The 16,794-nt window shown below is 44.6% G+C and overlaps 1 pseudogene; it reads left to right on the top strand.

Moving 5' to 3' along the window:
* The window catches only part of LOC103089172 (RNA-binding protein 4B-like), a 42,529-nt pseudogene extending 28,148 nt beyond the window's left edge, over positions 1-14,381 (top strand).
* The last annotated feature ends 2,413 nt before the right edge of the window (positions 14,382-16,794 follow it).

Here is a 16,794-nt window from a genome sequence, read left to right as displayed (position 1 = left end):
CGAACCCGCATCCCCTGCATCGGCAGGCGGACTCCCAACCACTGCGCCACCAGGGAGGCCCGCGTGATCTTTTTTATATATATAAATTTATTTCTTCTTTATTGATTTATTTTTGGCTGCGTTGGGTCTTCGTTGCTGCGCGCAGACTTTCTCTAGTTGCAGCGAGCGGGGGCTACTCTTCCTTGCAGTGCGCGGGCTTCTCACTGCAATGGCTTCTCTTGTTGTGGAGTATGGGCTGTAGGCGCGCAGGCTTCAGTAGTTGCAGCACGCGGGCTCAGTAGCTGTGGCTCACGGGCTTAGTTGTTCCACGGCATGTGGGATCTTCCTGGACCAGGGCTCAAACCTGTGTCCCCTGCATTGGCAGGTGGATTCTTAACCACTGCGCCACCAGGGAAGCCCACAGTGGTTGCTTTTGATACGCTTGTTTTGGAGGTGGGAAGGTTCTCACTCTGGACATCCACTGATAGACCTGCAAGATTATGAATCTTGACATGTAGTCTTGAAACCGTGCACCTCAGATTGGGACTTGAACCCATGCGGCCAGGACTTGAACCCAGCCAAACCCCACAGTCTTCCAACTGAGATCACACACCTGGTTTCAGGACTTAATGAAGCTCAGGTTCTTGACGTCTCATCGCAGAAAGAATTCAGTGAGAGACAAAGTGGTAGGTAAGAAGTAGATTTATTTAGAGAGAAACCCACTCCACAGACAGAGTGTGGGCCACCTCAGAAGGTTAGAAAGGCCAAGTGACATGATTTGATTTCTGCCTCTTTGCTGTGTGGAAAGTCGAGGCAAGAGGAAGAGCAGGGGTAGAAGGGCACCAGGGATTCTTGGACTTCAGGGATGTTGAGGTTCAGGGATTTGTTCTGATGGCCTTTCGGGGGAGGTGGGGTACTCAGTTAGTTTGACGATAGCCTTCTGTGGTAGGTCTGATAGTGTCCCCTCAAAATTCATGTCCACCCAGAACCTCAGAATGTGACCTTAATTGGAAATAGGGTTTTTGCAGATGTAGTCAGTTAAGAACCTCGAGATGAAATCATCCTGGATATAGGGTGACTGGGATCCTTACAGGAAGAGAGGACACAGACACAGAGAAGATGGCCTTGTGAAGGCGGAGGCAGAGGTTGGGGACATGCAGCTGCAAGTCAAGGAACGTCTGGGGCCACTGGAAGCTGGAAGAGGCAGGAAGGTTCTTCCCTAGGGCCTTCAGGGGGAGTGTGGCCCTGCTGACACCTTGCTTTTGGACTTCTAGCTTCCAGAGCTGTGAGAGAATAACATTTCTGTTGCTTTAAGTGACTCAGGTGGTATTATTACTCTGTTATTGCAGCCACAGGAAACTAATGCAGTTCCTAAGGGTCTTTGGTCTCTTAGGAGATTACACTGGGGTGGAGGGGGGGAGCCTTATCAGGAGCTTTGACAGCTCTGTAGACCTCACTTAACATCAGGGAGGGTGGTCTTAACCAGGAACTTGAAGGAGCATTAGTAGCCCAGAGGAGGCGTCTGATGAATGTTGGTTGAATGAATGAATGAATGCATGAATGAGTGAGTGAGTGAATGAATAGGCCTGTCTGTGGATGAATAGGGCCGTATCTGCCCTGACCATCATTAAATAGCCCCAATTGTGATAATTATAAGCAGCCATCTACAGTGGCATGGATGCCCCTTCTGCCATGTGCCTTCTAAGCTCCTGCAGGTTGAGAAACCAGATTAATTAAGATCTTTGGTAGAATTTGGATGAGAAGGACGGAGCTCCTGAGTGAGAGCCTAAGTGACTTTTGAATGCATAGAATGTGTGGATTTTAGAATCTGGACTTTTAACACTGATTTTCTGAGCTCAGAGGTAATTTTTTCTTCCTTCCTTTTAAATGTTCATTTAGCTGGGTCAAATTAGGAGAACTGGAGAAGCAATCCAGACATATAATCCTCTGCCTCAGCAACGAAAAGCAGTCCTGCTGATGGTTTATCGCTACTAATTTTTTTGTTTTGTTTTGTTAAGAGGTTGAAACTGCTGAACAGTGAGAGGAAACTCCAGGACACAGACTTTTATTTTATCGTACTCCTGCCAGAGCCCCACCCCCTCTGCTACCATAAATTTCTCTTGGCCTGTCCTGTAGAAAGTGTACATGGGCTGAGATCAAGCTTTTTTTTTTTTTTTTTTTTTTTTAATTAAACTAATGGGCTGCGCTCTCCTCCATAAAACACGGGTCCAGGTGGTGATGCCCTGCTGAGCATCAGCCTCTCCCAGGAAACCTGGCCCTTTGTCTTCGTGATACAAATTCCTGATCCCGTCTGGACCCGCAGTAGGTACTGAATGAATGCTTCTTTAATTGAAATCAGGGCTGAAATGCAAAACTGGTTGGGCATGTGTACCTGGACAGTGTCCATTTCTATGTCAGTTTCTCTCCTGTGTAGTTGATGAGCTTCCTAATGTTGATTTTTAAAAGAACCAAGAACTGTATTTAGTTAATTTACAAAAATGCAGACTAGGATTCAGAACAGCTGTGTTTGCTGTTGGCATGGCTGTTATCCTCCTCATACTGGTGTTTTGTCACAACAGTCCCACATTGTAGAAACAAAAGTTTAGAAAGAGGGGCGGAAGGAGTGGGGTGGGATGAACTGGGAGATTGGGATTGACATATATACACTAATATGTATAAAATAGATAATAATAAGAACCTGCTGTATGAAAAATAAATAAATAAAATAAAATCCAAGGAAAAAGGATGACTTTTCACCCTCCAGCTACCACTACAACCTGCAGCCTCAGCTCATAGTACTTAATTTTGTATCTGGTAATAGGGCTCAGAGACAATTCTTTTTTTTTTTTTTAACATCTTTATTGGAGTATAATTGCTTTACAATATTGTGTTAGTTTCTGCTGTATAACAAAGTGAATCAGCTATATGCATATGCACATCCCCGTATCCCCTCCCTCTTGCACCTCCTTCCCACCCTCCCTATCCCACCCCTCTAGGTGGTCACAAAGCACCAAGCTGATCTCCTTGTGCTATGCGGCTGCTTCCCACTAGCTATCTTACATTTAATAGTGTATATATGTCAATGCCACACTCTTTCACTTCTTCCCAGCTTACCCTTTCCCCTCCCAGTGTCCTCAAGTCCATTCTCTACGTCTGTGCCTTTATTCCTGTCCTGCCCCTAGGTTCATCAGAACCTTTTTTTCTTTTTTTAGATTCCATATATATGTGTTAGCATACGGTATTTGTTTTTCTCAGAGACAATTCTGTGAAGCAGATGTGTGAAGGGCTGATCCTTATGGAAGATAACTTTTTTTGTTTTTTTAATTTATTTTAATTTATTTTTGGCTGCATTGGGTGTTTGTTGCTGTGTACGGGCTTTCTTTAGTTGCAGTGAGCGAGGGCTACTCTTTTGTTGCAGTGCGCTTCTCTTGTTGCGCTTCTCGTTGTGGAGCATAGGCTCTAGGCGCGCAGGCTTCAGTAGTTGTGGCACACGGGCTCAGTAATTGTTGCTCGCGGGCTCTAGAGCGTAGGCTCAGTAGTTGTGGCGCGTGGGCTTAGTTGCTCCGCGGCATGTGGGATCTTCCCGGACCGGGGCTCAAACCCATGTCCCCTGCATTGGCAGGTGGATTCTTAACCACTGCGCCACCAGGGAAGCCCTGGAAGCTAATTTCTTATAGAAATAAATATATTCTGCAGCCCTGGGAAGGGGGCGTGAAATTATTCTAAGACGCTTCCTTTTTGAGTGCGTTTGAATATGTTCATGGGTTGTGTAGAATTTTTTGCATCCTGTCATCCAATGTATCACCTTTTGACACATTTCTTGTTTATAAGTATCCCAGCCAGTGATGAATAGAGAAAGAAGATAAAGGAAAAAAATAAAATGAACAGGAAAACAAAAGAAGCAAACAAGCAAGTCAAAAAAAAAGGAGGGGGGGGTCTTCCCTGGTGGCGCAGTGGTTGAGAATCCACCTACCAATGCAGGGGACACGGGTTCCATCCCTGGTCAACATGCCGCGGAGCAGCTAAGCCCATGAGCCACAACTACTGAGCCTTCACTCGAGAGCCCGCGAGCCACAACTACTGACTGAAGCCCGTGCGCCTAGAGCCCGTGTTCACAACAAGAGAAGCCCTCGCACCGCAATGAAGAGTAGCCCCCGGTCACCGCAACTACAGAAAGCCTGCGTGCAGCAACGAAGACCCAACTCAGACAGAAAAAAACCCAAAACCCCCCAAAACCCAAAACCTCTTTCCCGGTGGGTAATAACTTTGGATGTAAAACTTATCAGGCAGGCAGGAGAAGAGTGAAAAGTCTGCCCCAAATGAGAGCTGTCTGTAGGCTGCATTCAGGTTATCACAGGTCGCCTGCAGGCTGGAACACAGCCAACACTAGGATGAGGCTAGTGAGACACGCCCCTGGGGACCCAAATTGAAGGGGCATCCCCCAAACTCAATAATCACAATGGATAATATTTTTAATCCATTGTATTTTAAAAATCATCATTAATGCAAAATATTCCCATGCTGAATAAAATATCAAAATGTTGAGTGCAGGATCTGACTGCACTGGCAAACTCAAACTCATTCACCTCTCTCTAACCAGAACGTCACTGAGCTCTCAAAAGGAAAAGTTTCTCCTTACTCTAAGCCTGGCTTTGCTCTGGGTTGGAATTCTATCTAGCTCCTTTAGGGCCAGCTCGATGAACTCAGGCTCATGACTCAACCTTTCTGAGCTTCCTTTTGTAAAATAAAGATAGCGCTTTCCATTGCAGGGCTCTGGGGTGGTTTAAAAAATATGCCTGTGATATACTGGGCACATAGTAGATGCCCAATAAACCATAGCATTGAATAATTCATAGTAACTCACAGAGAATTCAGTTCTTCGGGAGACCCAAGCAGGTCCTGCCTCTTACACGAGTCTCTTACCCATCTGTCAGGGTTAACACAGCTCTGCTTTCACTTTATAGAATGTCTCAGAGTATAGCCTGGTGCCTGTGCTTTGAACACTCATACATCTGTTCAACTGCTCAGTAACCGATTTCCTGTTTAGTCGTAGCTCCTTGCCTGGGCTGGGCCGTGGATGGCAAGTTTATATCTCTGTACCTCCCTCTCAGAGCAACTCAGCCTTCCGAAGCCATCCAAAAGTTAGGTTTGGTAGCAGCTTTTATTTATTAAGGCCTCCTCCATCATTGTGAGTCTCTCTTGAGTGCATTTCCACACCTGATGGTTCATCAGGATGACGCCTCACCCTTATTGTCACTTAAACTGTCCACAATCCTGAACTGGCCTGATTTGCTCCGCAGAGATGGGGCCATATTCCATGACACAGGACTGAAGCTAACATGGGCCGAGTGGACATCACATGGGCAGGAGGGTGGAGTGGGAATCGGTTACTATTTGATACAGAAAACTGCAAAGCCCCCCACCCATTTTCTCCCATTGTCCAAGGCTGGTGGGACCAACCGTTTTTTCAGCCTTTCTTCTAATCTGATCATAGCTTCAGAGATGAAAAAGCAGAGCCCTCGCCTCAATTATTCTCCTCCTTAGTTCTAAGGATGCAAAATGAGATGGGAGAATGACAGGAGAGTGTCACTCAAACAACTTATTAGATTTTGGGGGGGGGGTCTTAGTTATCGTGAATGGGTTGTACGTTTTGAACATTCACCACTGTGTCCTGCTCTTCAGTGAGAGACAGACAGTTTGTGAAATAGGAATGACATACTTCTGGCTTCAGTTGTGTGTGCTTTGGACTTAAGCTCTTCTTTTCCACTTAATTAGTTAATAGGAATTTATCGAGCTAGGCGCAAGATGATACAAAAGATTAGGAGAACGGGATTTTTGACCCTGAAGGTTTATGACGTAGTTGGGTAGTATAAATTGTGCTCGAGCTGAGCCTTTAGGCTGATACTCCTACTGCATTTATGTATTCTCCCATTTCTGCCCTAGAAATGTTGCTCGAATTTGGCCTCTTCCTCTTTCACACTCTTGTTTTAGGGCTGTCGGTCCTCATTTACTGCCCGGGCTATGGCAGGGCCCTACCAAGCTCTATGGGAGACTTGAGGCAAAGAAAACTGTGCACCCCTATGTCCACTTATCAAAATATCCTCCCATGTTGACAACCAAGTGGGAAAAGTTAATAAAAGCTCTACAACAAAAAAATACAACTATATGTAAAGCCTCATGTTGTCCAATCTGTTCCTATATCATTGCCCACCCTTGTAAACCCACCCAGCATGGTGAGGGCTGGGGGCTGGACAGGTGGGGTGATGCTTGCAGTTTCATAACAAAGCAGGGTGGTAAAACAAAGGGTGACATTCTGTCTTTACTTACACAATTTGTTTGTTTGTTTTTTCCATCGTGGACTTTCTTGGCTTTAATTTTGATTTCTAAAAAAATATTGCATTAAAATAATATTCATCCGAATCGCTGAGTTCTTTGGCGTCCCCATAAATTTTGTACCTCACTCTCTCTGTATCTAATCCTGGCTATGACCTGCTGCAAAAGCCCATTCCAGGCTGTTAGGTGCACAGCTGACAGTGACCTTCCTAACAGACCAACAGTGATCATGTCACTTCCGCATTTGCTCCTGATTGTCTAAGAGGTAAAATCCAGCCCTGTTGGCCTGGCTGCAAGCCTCTTCACAGTCTGGGCCTCCACTTACCTCACCAGGGCATCTGCCCCACCTGGCCCTGTTCCTTCCTCATCTCGCCTGTTCAGGACTGCGTCTTTACTCACACCACAACTTCTGCCCGAGTTGCGCTCCTGTCCCCAAACTCCTTCACCTTGGACGTCCCTGCTTAGCTCTTGAGTTCTACCCGGGATAACAGCTCCCGGCTGGGCTGCCGTTTTGAGTTCCCCAAGTAGGCTTAATTGCTGTTTTCCCATAGAAATTTATTTGTTTCCACTCGATTCCTATCCTGGCTGTTACACTCACGATTCCACTGTGATTTATCTGTTTACCTGTGTCCCCAGTTACACTGCCTGCTCTCCTTGAGGAGAGCAACCGGGCTTTTCATGTCAAATGAATAATGAATACAGCTGGATACAGTGAAAAAAAGCAGTAACAGCAACTATGAAATAATTCATGGAAAACAATAGAAGAGCCTAGCAGGCTCTGCTCTTAATGTCAGGCAATTCTGAGTTCAAATGTTGGTTGTCCTTAGCTAGCTTTGTGACACTAAAATTTTCAGATTTTTACTATGGAAACTTTCAAACATAAGCAAAAGTAGAGAGACCCAGGACTTCCCTGGTGGGCCAGTGCTTAAGACTTTGCCTTCTAATGCAGGGGGTGTGGGTTCAATACCTGGTCAGGGAGCTAAGATCCCACATGCCAAAAAACCAAAACATAAAACACAAGCAATATTGTGACAAATTCAATAAAGACCTTTTTTTTTTTTTTTTTTTTGCGGTACGCGGGTCTCCCTCTGCCGTGGCCTCTCCCGTTGCGGAGCACAGGCTCCGGACGCGCAGGCTCAGCGGCCATGTCTCACGGGCCCAGCCGCTCCGCGGCATGTGGGATCCTCCCAGACTGGGGCACGAACCCGTGTCCCCTGCATCGGCAGGCGGACCCTCAACCACTGCACAACCAGGGAAGCCCAAGATTTATTTTTTTTGAGATTTATTTATTTATTTGTTTGCTTTTTGGAGGCGTTGGGTCTTCGTTGCTGCACGCGGACTTTCTCTAGTTGCAGCGAGCGGGGGCTACTCTTCGTTGCGGTGTACGGGCTTCTCATTGTGGTGGCTTCTCCTCTTGCGGAGCACAGGCTCTAGGCGCGCGGGCTCAGTAGTTGTGTCACATGGGCTCAGTAGTTGTGGCTTGTGGGCTGTAGAGCACAGGCTCAGTAGTTGTGGTGCACAGGCTTAGTTGCTCCGCGGCATGTGGGATCTTCCTGGACCAGGGCTCAAACACGTGTCCCCTGCATTGGCAGGCGGATTCTTAACCACTGCGCCACCAGGGAAGCCCAATAAAAACTTTTTTAAAAAAGTAGAGAGACCCCTCTGATGAACCCACATGGGGCCCACCCCGAATGCCCCACCCTCCACTCCTATCCTTGGATTTTTTTTGAAGCAAATTCCAGACAACATATTATTCCACATAGAATTATTTCAATAAGAACATTAAACTTTTAATTGATTGCAAACTCAATATGAACTACGTGCAAAAAAGAGCTGTCAGTGGGTTGGGGTCATGGGGAGGCCCTTTTAAAGCAAGTCTTGAAGGATGAATACAGATTTTGGCAAAGAAAGGCTGTAAGTCGGAAGCTGTAAGTCATGTGTGTGCAAGGGGTCAACAGATTGTTTTTGCTGGAACAGGGGTCAGGGCAGGGAGAGGGAATGGGAAGAAAAACCTAGGTGTGGAACAGATAGGGGGCCAGGCCCTTGATGCTTTGGAGGCAGCCTTTTAGGTGGGGGGGTGGGCTAGGGGAATCTTTTAGTTTTAGGTAACAATGTGTTCCTTTGAAGGTCTGCACTCAATTGTGATGGGGGCTGAGGACAGTAGTAATATTGATTCAGTGCCCTTCAACTGTCTCTCAGAGCACTTTCCTTGTTAACTGATTTCTCCTTTAACAGCAAAAGAAATCGTCACTGGACATTTAAAGAACTGGCTTCTCTGCCAACCACCAGGCTTTAGTGGAGGAGAAATGAGAACTCAGTTTTCCATGCTGAGCCCTACACTAAGATGACCTGGCAACTGTGTATTTTATCCCACTGGGTTTAATCCCTATTATGAATAACAGAGCGAAGCTTTGTTATTTACAGGAGTGCATTTCTGCTGCTGGGAGAATTAGCTGCAATCTTATTCGCAAGGTGCCTTCTGATGCAATGAGGTCTTTTGAAGTGTGCATAAATAGAGGCTATTGTTTAGGCATTCGGAGGTAAGGCTTAGATTGCTCCAGAAGTTCCAGTCTGACTCTAGGTATCTTTGTTTGGCTGATTCTTTTTTTTTTTCTCCCTGGGGCCACAAGTAGTAGTTTTCTCCTTATGGCTTTAGTGACTTGCCTCTTCATCACCTCCTGAAACTAGGGCACAACCAACACTTTTTCTGTAGGCTTTTCTGCTTAGAGGAGGAGGAAATTGTTCTGAGTCCAAAAAAACAGAATGGAGAAAAAAATGTGCAAGTTTAACTAGGATATCACACAGAAATCAAGGCTTTGGTAAAGAAATAATTTTGTTTCTGATTAAGATTTTTTTTTTAAGCTAGGAGAAATAGAAGCATAGTAAAGAGCGAGCCTATTAATTTATTGCCACCTGGAATTTCTTAGGAGACTTTAGGGTCTCTGAAGGAGAGAACTGATCATTTGTTTTAAGTCTTCGAAGCTCGCACACCCCAGTTCCCCAGCACAATAAGCCTTTCTGGGCCTTTGGAGCAGCGGATGTGAAACTTCGTCTTCAAAACCGCAGAGAGAAGTCTCCGTTCTTTGAAGGTGTTTATTTTCTGAAGTTTTTACCTGGGATCCCAGCTAACACACATGGCTGTTTTTTGGTTTTTTGATTTTTTTCTTGCAATGAGAAATTTTAAGATCCACTCTCTCAGCAGCTTTCAAACGTGCAATCGAGTATCATTACCCACGGTCCCCACACCAATACATCACGTCCCCAGGACTTCTCTCACCACACTGCTTTTCTGGAAAGGCTTATTGAAAATGATTTGTGGGCTTAATCTGGGTGTTTTCTTTTGATCACCTCGGTCTGCATGTGTCCCTGACTGTATGGCTGTCTGAGGTTCTTCCACCAAGAGTGAAGTGATTTTCTCATCTGGAACCAGATGCTTCCAGAATCGAGGCAGCTTCCTCGACTTGCGGGAGGGGGTACCAGGCTTCTCCAGGACCCAGGAAGCTGCCCTTTGTAGGTGCTTCACGCGTGCTTTATTCACGACTCCGTTTCTCCCCTCCACTGGATCTGTTTAGAGCCACCGGGCCATTCTCTCCTCTTTTGTGACTCTGTGAATCTAAGACTAGAATCTAGTCCTTCCTGAGGGATAAGATCTTCTGGTGCAAAGTCCTTTCTCACCATCCACAGACAAAATCACCGTTAGGCCATGTTTGCTGAACTGCAAAGGTGGGTGCATCATCTCCTTCAAGCACTAACACTTTTATCTCTTTGCTCTTCCCCCTTGTCACCTGTGCGTTGTCACCCAAGCGGTTAAAACCATTTGGTTGTAACTCTTCAATTTGCACTGACCTTCTAAGAGGTGTCCATGTTGACACAGCAAAGTCCCTTCTCTTGCCTTTTCTCCTCAGCCATGTTTGAGCTTGGCTTAAAGCCTTGGTATTTCGAAGACGTTAAAAGTGATCCAGTGACTTGCTTTGGACGATGCTGATACACACATCTTTTGAAGCCTTAGGCTGGGGAGTGTCAATTTAATTTGGAGTCTGTCAGCTTGTTGCATTCTGATCACCCGTTTTGAGGGCTTGCTGAGAACCTGAGATTATTTGTTAAACTGCCATTGGAATAAACACAACACTTTTCTTTAAAGGGAAAAGAACTTTTTAAAGAAAGTAATAAGCATACCTCTATATTTTCTTGACAGATATCAAAGAAAAAAAAATCTTCCTGTTTTTACCTTGACAAGACATCTAACATCGCTGGGAGGTTTTGCTTGCATGAGAACTTCGACATTATAATCTAGAAATCTCAAACTCAACAACTTTCTCTGTCCGGGGGTGGGGAAAAGGGATGATAAAATAGTTTTCTATACAGCTGGTTACCAAAATAGTCAAATATGAAAGCTATTTCATCTCCTTTTAAAAGGTGAGTCTTTTGATATATGAATCACAATTGATGCTAAAAGGAAAGTGTTAGAAACAAACTTTTTTTCTCTGCTAGTTCAGGTTTTGAATGTTTTAATTACTTAACTGTTTATTTTTCTGGCAGTGAGGTTAGTACTGGTAGCCAGTGATTACCAACAATTAAAAAAACAAGTCATCTAAGACAACACTTACACTCCCAGCAAACCCAATTAAAATCACACTTCGTTTTTTGCTTTCATGGTTTAGAAGTAAATTCGGAATCAGTTTCATGATTCTTGTGGTATTTTTCCAAATTAATGACTTTGGACATTTGGACACTGAGCTGTGTGAATGCTGAATGTGTTTTCTTCCCTTTGCTATCAATTAGATATTTAAGAATGCATCTTATAAAGAAATAGCCACCTAAAAATACGCCAAAGGCCACAGTCCTGTATCCTTCCTCAGACGGAATACTGCACAGGAGACTTAAAAAAAATTGCGGTTATATGTGTCATAAAATTTACATTTTAACCTTTTTTAAGTGTACAGTTCAGTGGCATTAAGTACATTCATAATGCTGTGCAACCATCACCACTACGCATCTCCAGAACTTTTTCGTTAACCCAAACAGAAACTCTGTACCCATTAAACACTAACTCCTTGTGCCCCCTTTCCCCAGCCCCTGGCAGCCACCATTCTATTGTACTTTCTGTTTCTATGAATTTGACTATTCAGGGTACCTCATATAAGTGGCATCATGTGTCTGGATTATTTCACTGAGCATAATGCTTTGTAGGTTCATCCATGTGGTAGCATCTGTCAGAATTTCCTTCCTTTAGGAGGCTGGATAATATTCCATTGTATGTAGGTACCACATTCTGTTTATCCACTCATCTGTCACTCAATGCACAGGAGACTTTTAAAATTTAATTTTTGCTCTCATCACACACATACACAAAAAGGTAACCACGAGAAGAAATATGTTAATTAGCTTGACTGTAGTAATCATTTCACTGTGTATATGTATCTGAAATCATCTCAAACGCCTTAAGTACATATAATTTTTATTTAAAAAAATAGAATAGTATAAAAATTTTATTTTTAATATGTGCCATTTGGCATCTTTCCCCCTAATTTCCTGGCATTCTTTCACCTGGGGGTCATTTTTTGAGCCTTACATGCTGACAGGTGCTGAGAACACAGGAATGAATGAGCTCTACCCTGTGTGCAGGGAACTTCTTTTCTGGTTGGGTAGACAGACCAGGAAATAGGGTCCAAGGCTTGGTGGTGGCCACCCAAGCAGAAAGCAGAGGGGAAGGTGGGCGACTCACTGTTGGAGAAGGGCTACATCCACTGTTGGTGGGAGTGTGGGGGCCTGATGAATGAAGGCCTCTAGGTCATGTTCTAAGTTCTCCTACTCAAAGGCTAGAAATAGATGTCAGCAGAATTAAAGGTCATGTATAGAAGGAGACTCTGATATACTGCCATACTTCACCTCTAGGCATGATTTCTTGTAAATTATATTCAAGTTTTACCGTCAAAGACACTTCTCTCCCCTAAAATAATAGAGCACAACTTTAACTCATTTGGCCCCTGTATAGACAGGAGGTTGTGTGGGGTATGACAGACTTTCAAGCAGTATTACCATACACGGTGCAACACTTAAATTTTCAAAATCTGATCTGTGCATTCTATTCCCATTTGTACATACAAAGAATATAATTAACTTGTCCATGGTGGAAGAATATAGAATCTGGATCTTCTGGCATTTAGCCTACTGTTCTTTTGTCTATATTTCCTAGTACCCTGTATATAACAATCTGTGAAATTTTCTGTCCTCTCCATGTGTTAGCCATATGGGGGCTTTGGGAAGGTCCTAGAAGGTAGATCTCCAGGGTGCCAATTTGCACAGTATATTATTGACAAGATGGTAGAACTGATGTGCATTTGGATGGTTGTGGATGAGCTGAGGGCAACAGATGGACTCTGACCCATGTACCCTTAACTTGAAAGAGCAGACTAGTACCCATATTGACAATATGAGAGTTTCAAAGGCAGCTAAAGCATGCACCTTGCTTTCTAGATAGCAGATTCTATATAGTCTCAATTGCCTCTGTTATGTTCTGCATTCTGCTCTCGCATCTATGTATTTGTCCCCAGTTTGATCATCTTTGGCATGTTCTTATTGTAATCTGTAACTCTTCGTAAAATCTATTGGCGGTCTGCTAGGAGCAAACTGACAAGAACAGCAACATGGCGTCCGCGAGCCTGAGGCAGCGCGCAGTGGCGCGTGCGTGAGCTGACGCGCGAGCAGTTCCCGGTCGCGCCGCCGGGGCTCGGGCGCCGGCCGCCATTTTGTAGGGTTCGGTGAGACGCCAGAGCCGCCGCCGCCGCTGCCGCCGCACGCAGGCTCTTGTCAGGACGGGAACGCGGTTCATCGGAAACCTGCCCCAGGAGGGCACAGAGCAGGCGATTCGCTGACTCGAGCAGTGTGGGAAGGTGCTGGAATGTGACATCATTAAGAACTACAGCTTTGGGAATTCCCTGGCGCTCCAGTGGTTAGGACTCCTTGCTTTCACCAGGGAGGACTCTGGTTTGATCCCTGGTCGGGGCACCCAAGATCCCGCAAGCTGCGCCAGAAAACAAACAACAACAACAAAAGCCACAAAACTACGGCTTTGTGCACACAGGGGACCAGGTGGCGGCCGAGGATGCCATCCACTACAAGTTGCACAGGGTGAACATCACCGTGGAAGCCAGCAAGGATAAGAGCAGAGCTTCAGGGACTTCCCTGGTGGCGTAGTGGTTAAGAATCCGCCTGCCCATGCAGGGGACACGGGTTCAAGCCCTGGTCCGGGAAGGTCGCACATGCTGCGGAGCAACTAAGCCTGTGCGCCACAACTACTGAAGCCCATGTGCCACAACTACTGAGCCCATGTGCCACAACTACTGAAGCCCGTGTGGCTAGAGCCCGTGCTCTGCAACAAGAGAAGCCACCGCAATAAGAAGCCTGCGCACCACAACGAAGAGTAAACCCCGCTCAATGCAACTAGAGAAAGCCTGCGCGCACCAATGAACACCCAGTGCAGCCATAAATAAATAAATTTATTTAAAAAAGAAAAAGAGCAAAGCTTCAGCCAAGTTGCACGTAGGCAACATCAGCCCTACTTGTACCAACCAAGAGCTTTGGGCCAGGTTGGAGGAGCATGGTTCAGTCACCGAATGTGACATTGTGAAAAATTATGCCTTCGTACACATGGAGCGGGCAGAGGATGCAGTAGGACTGTCAGGGGCCTTGACAGCACAGAGTTTCAAGGCACACGAACATACGTGCAGTTGTCCACCAGCCAGCTTCGGACTGCCCCTGGGATAGGAGACCAGAGTGGCAGCTGTCAGTGTGGGAAAGAGGGGCACTGGTCAGAAGAGTGCCCAGTAGATCATACGGGTAGTGTGGCGGACTTTACCGAGCACTATAACAAACAGTATGGAGCAGCGTGCACACCTGACACCATTGGCTACGGGGAATCCGTGTATAACAATGATGCATAGGGCGCACTCCACCACCAGCCTTACCGAGTCCGCTCTTAGGAGGCAGTGGCAGCAGCAGCTTCCGTGTCCAACTACCTACTATTACTTGTCCCATCTGCTTCAAGACCACAGCACAGCCCTAGGTGAGGATTATGCTGGCAGCCTCTCTTTCCTGTACAGTGGAATCCCTCCTACCTTGCTTTCCTTAGGAGTTGACCCCTCTCCCTGTCTACCTGCAACATCTTTCCCTTTATTTTTATTTATTTTCAAATTTTCAAATTTAATTTTCTTTAAAAAAATTTTTCAATTGCCTGCATCTTGTGGCATGCGGGACCTTAGTTCCCTGACCAGGGATGAACCTTCTCCCTCCACCCCCAAAGCGCTGGGTCATGACCACTGGACCACCAGGGAATTCCCCTCCTTTCCCTTTAAAATGACCATATGTAGTGACAGGCAACCTTCTACTCTTCTCTGTTAGCTCTGGACTTTGACACTGAAGCTAATCTTCTGAAATTGCTAGGACCATTGGGGTTTTGTTTGTTGTTGTTTTGTTTTGTCTTTTTATGTCTGATCGTGGTACAACATTAGTTGAAATTTAGCCTTGCTTTACTCCACTCCTCTCACTTTTTTTTTAATAAAATATTTTGACAAATAAACGTTTCTAATGCTTAAAAAAAAAAAAAAAGAACAGCAACAGAAGGAAAAGCATTTTCTTAATGTCGTTGCGTGGATGACAGGGTAGACTCTGTAATTAGCCTTTTTTTTTTTTTTTTTTTTTTTTTTTGGCTGCACACTTGCAGGTATCTTAGTTCCCTGACCAGGGATCAAACCCAGGCCCCCGGCAGCAGAAGCGAGGAGTCCTAACCACTGGACCGCCAGGGAGTTCCCTATAATTAGCCTTTTTGATCTTGAGCCTTAAGTTCTTGCCGTTTATGTGAGTCCATAGCAATCTTAACAGTCAGTGGTTTCAGTGACTATTTCTTTGCTAAGAATTCCCCAAGGCACAGCGTCAACCCCAGACTCTTTCCAGTTCTGCAACTCTTTGCTGGATATTTGTACCTGAATATCTTGACAGCACCTCACAATCAACCTGAAACAGTATTTATGTCACCACCTTACCCCAAACTGCTTCTGCTCCTGTCGTCCTTATTTGTTTTAGTGACACCAGCATCTTAGCTGCTGAGATTAGAAACTGTCTTCTTTCCCACCACCTCATTAGAAACTAAATAGTTGGTTCTGTATCTTTTACCTGGACACGGCCTCTTGCTTTTTTCCCCTCATCTCTAAGTCATCTTCTTTTTACACTGCCTCCAGCGTTAGCTTTCTAAAACTCAAATGTGATGGTCACTCAGCCCCCTTCAGATTCTGTAGTGACTTCCCGTGACCTATGAGATGAAGTACCAACTTCTTAACACCTTCTCGTTTTCTCACTTACCCCGTCTCTAAGTGCAGCTTGTCCTTCAGTGTCACCTATTTCTTTTCCCTCCCCAAATGCTACTTGAGTTTTCATGCCTTCCTGCCACTGCACACTGTTAAATCCCTGCCTCAGCTAAATGTCCGTTATCAGGATATTATCTCAAAATTTCTCTCTTCTAAAGCCTTCCCTACCCTTTCTTCCACCTTGAGCAGATATCTGCCCCTTCGCTCCTGTAGTTTTGTTTTAAAACAGCTTTATTGAGGTCTAATTTGCATACCATAAATTCACCCATAAGTATACTGATGAGTTTTAGTAAATCCATGTATTTGTGCAATTCAGTTTTAGTACTTTCTGTCACCCCACAAAGTTCTCTCTTGCCTGTTGGTAGACAGTCCTTGCTCACACCCCAATCTCAGGCAACCACTGATCTGCTTCTGCATCTATAATTTGTCTTTTCTAGAAATGTCATATAAAATCATACAATATGCAGTCTTTTGAGACTGGCCTCCCTCAGCATGCAGTTTTTGAGTTCATCCATATTGTTGAGTGTATCATATTTGGTTCTTTTTTATTGCTGAGTAGTATTCCATTGTGTGGATATACCACATTTTGTTTATCCAGTTACCAGTTGATGGACGTTTGGATTGTTTCCAGTTTGGGGCTATTATGAAAATACTGCTATGATCATCTGTATACAAGTCTTGGTATGGATGCATGTTTCCATTCCTCTCAGGTAGATACTTAAGAGTTGAATTTCTGGGTCATATGTTTAACTTTAACAGAAACCACCAAGCTGTTTTCCAAAGTGGCTGTTGCATTTTATATTTTACATTCTGCTTTCTCCACATCCTTGCCAATATTTGGTATTATCTGTTCTTTTGATTATAGATATTTTACTGGGTGTGGTGGTATCTCATTGTGGTTTTAATTTGCATTTTCTGTAGTCATTTAAAACTGCTTTCTATTATAGAATGTTTTGTTGTATTGATATATATCTTCTGATCTGTGCACTATGCTAGGGTTTGTTAAGTGGATGAGTGAACAATCCCATACTTAGGATGAGTGGCCAAATTCTCAGTTATTTTTGGAATGGAAAACACTGATAAGTTAACTTCAGAAATGATATAAAAGTCAAGTCTCTTT

The sequence above is a fragment of the Lipotes vexillifer genome, unplaced genomic scaffold (genome assembly GCF_000442215.2).
Source record: "Lipotes vexillifer unplaced genomic scaffold, Lipotes_vexillifer_v1.1 scaffold299, whole genome shotgun sequence".
NCBI classification, from domain to species: Eukaryota; Metazoa; Chordata; class Mammalia; order Artiodactyla; family Lipotidae; genus Lipotes; species Lipotes vexillifer.
This window is presented reverse-complemented; position numbering and strand designations above follow the sequence as displayed.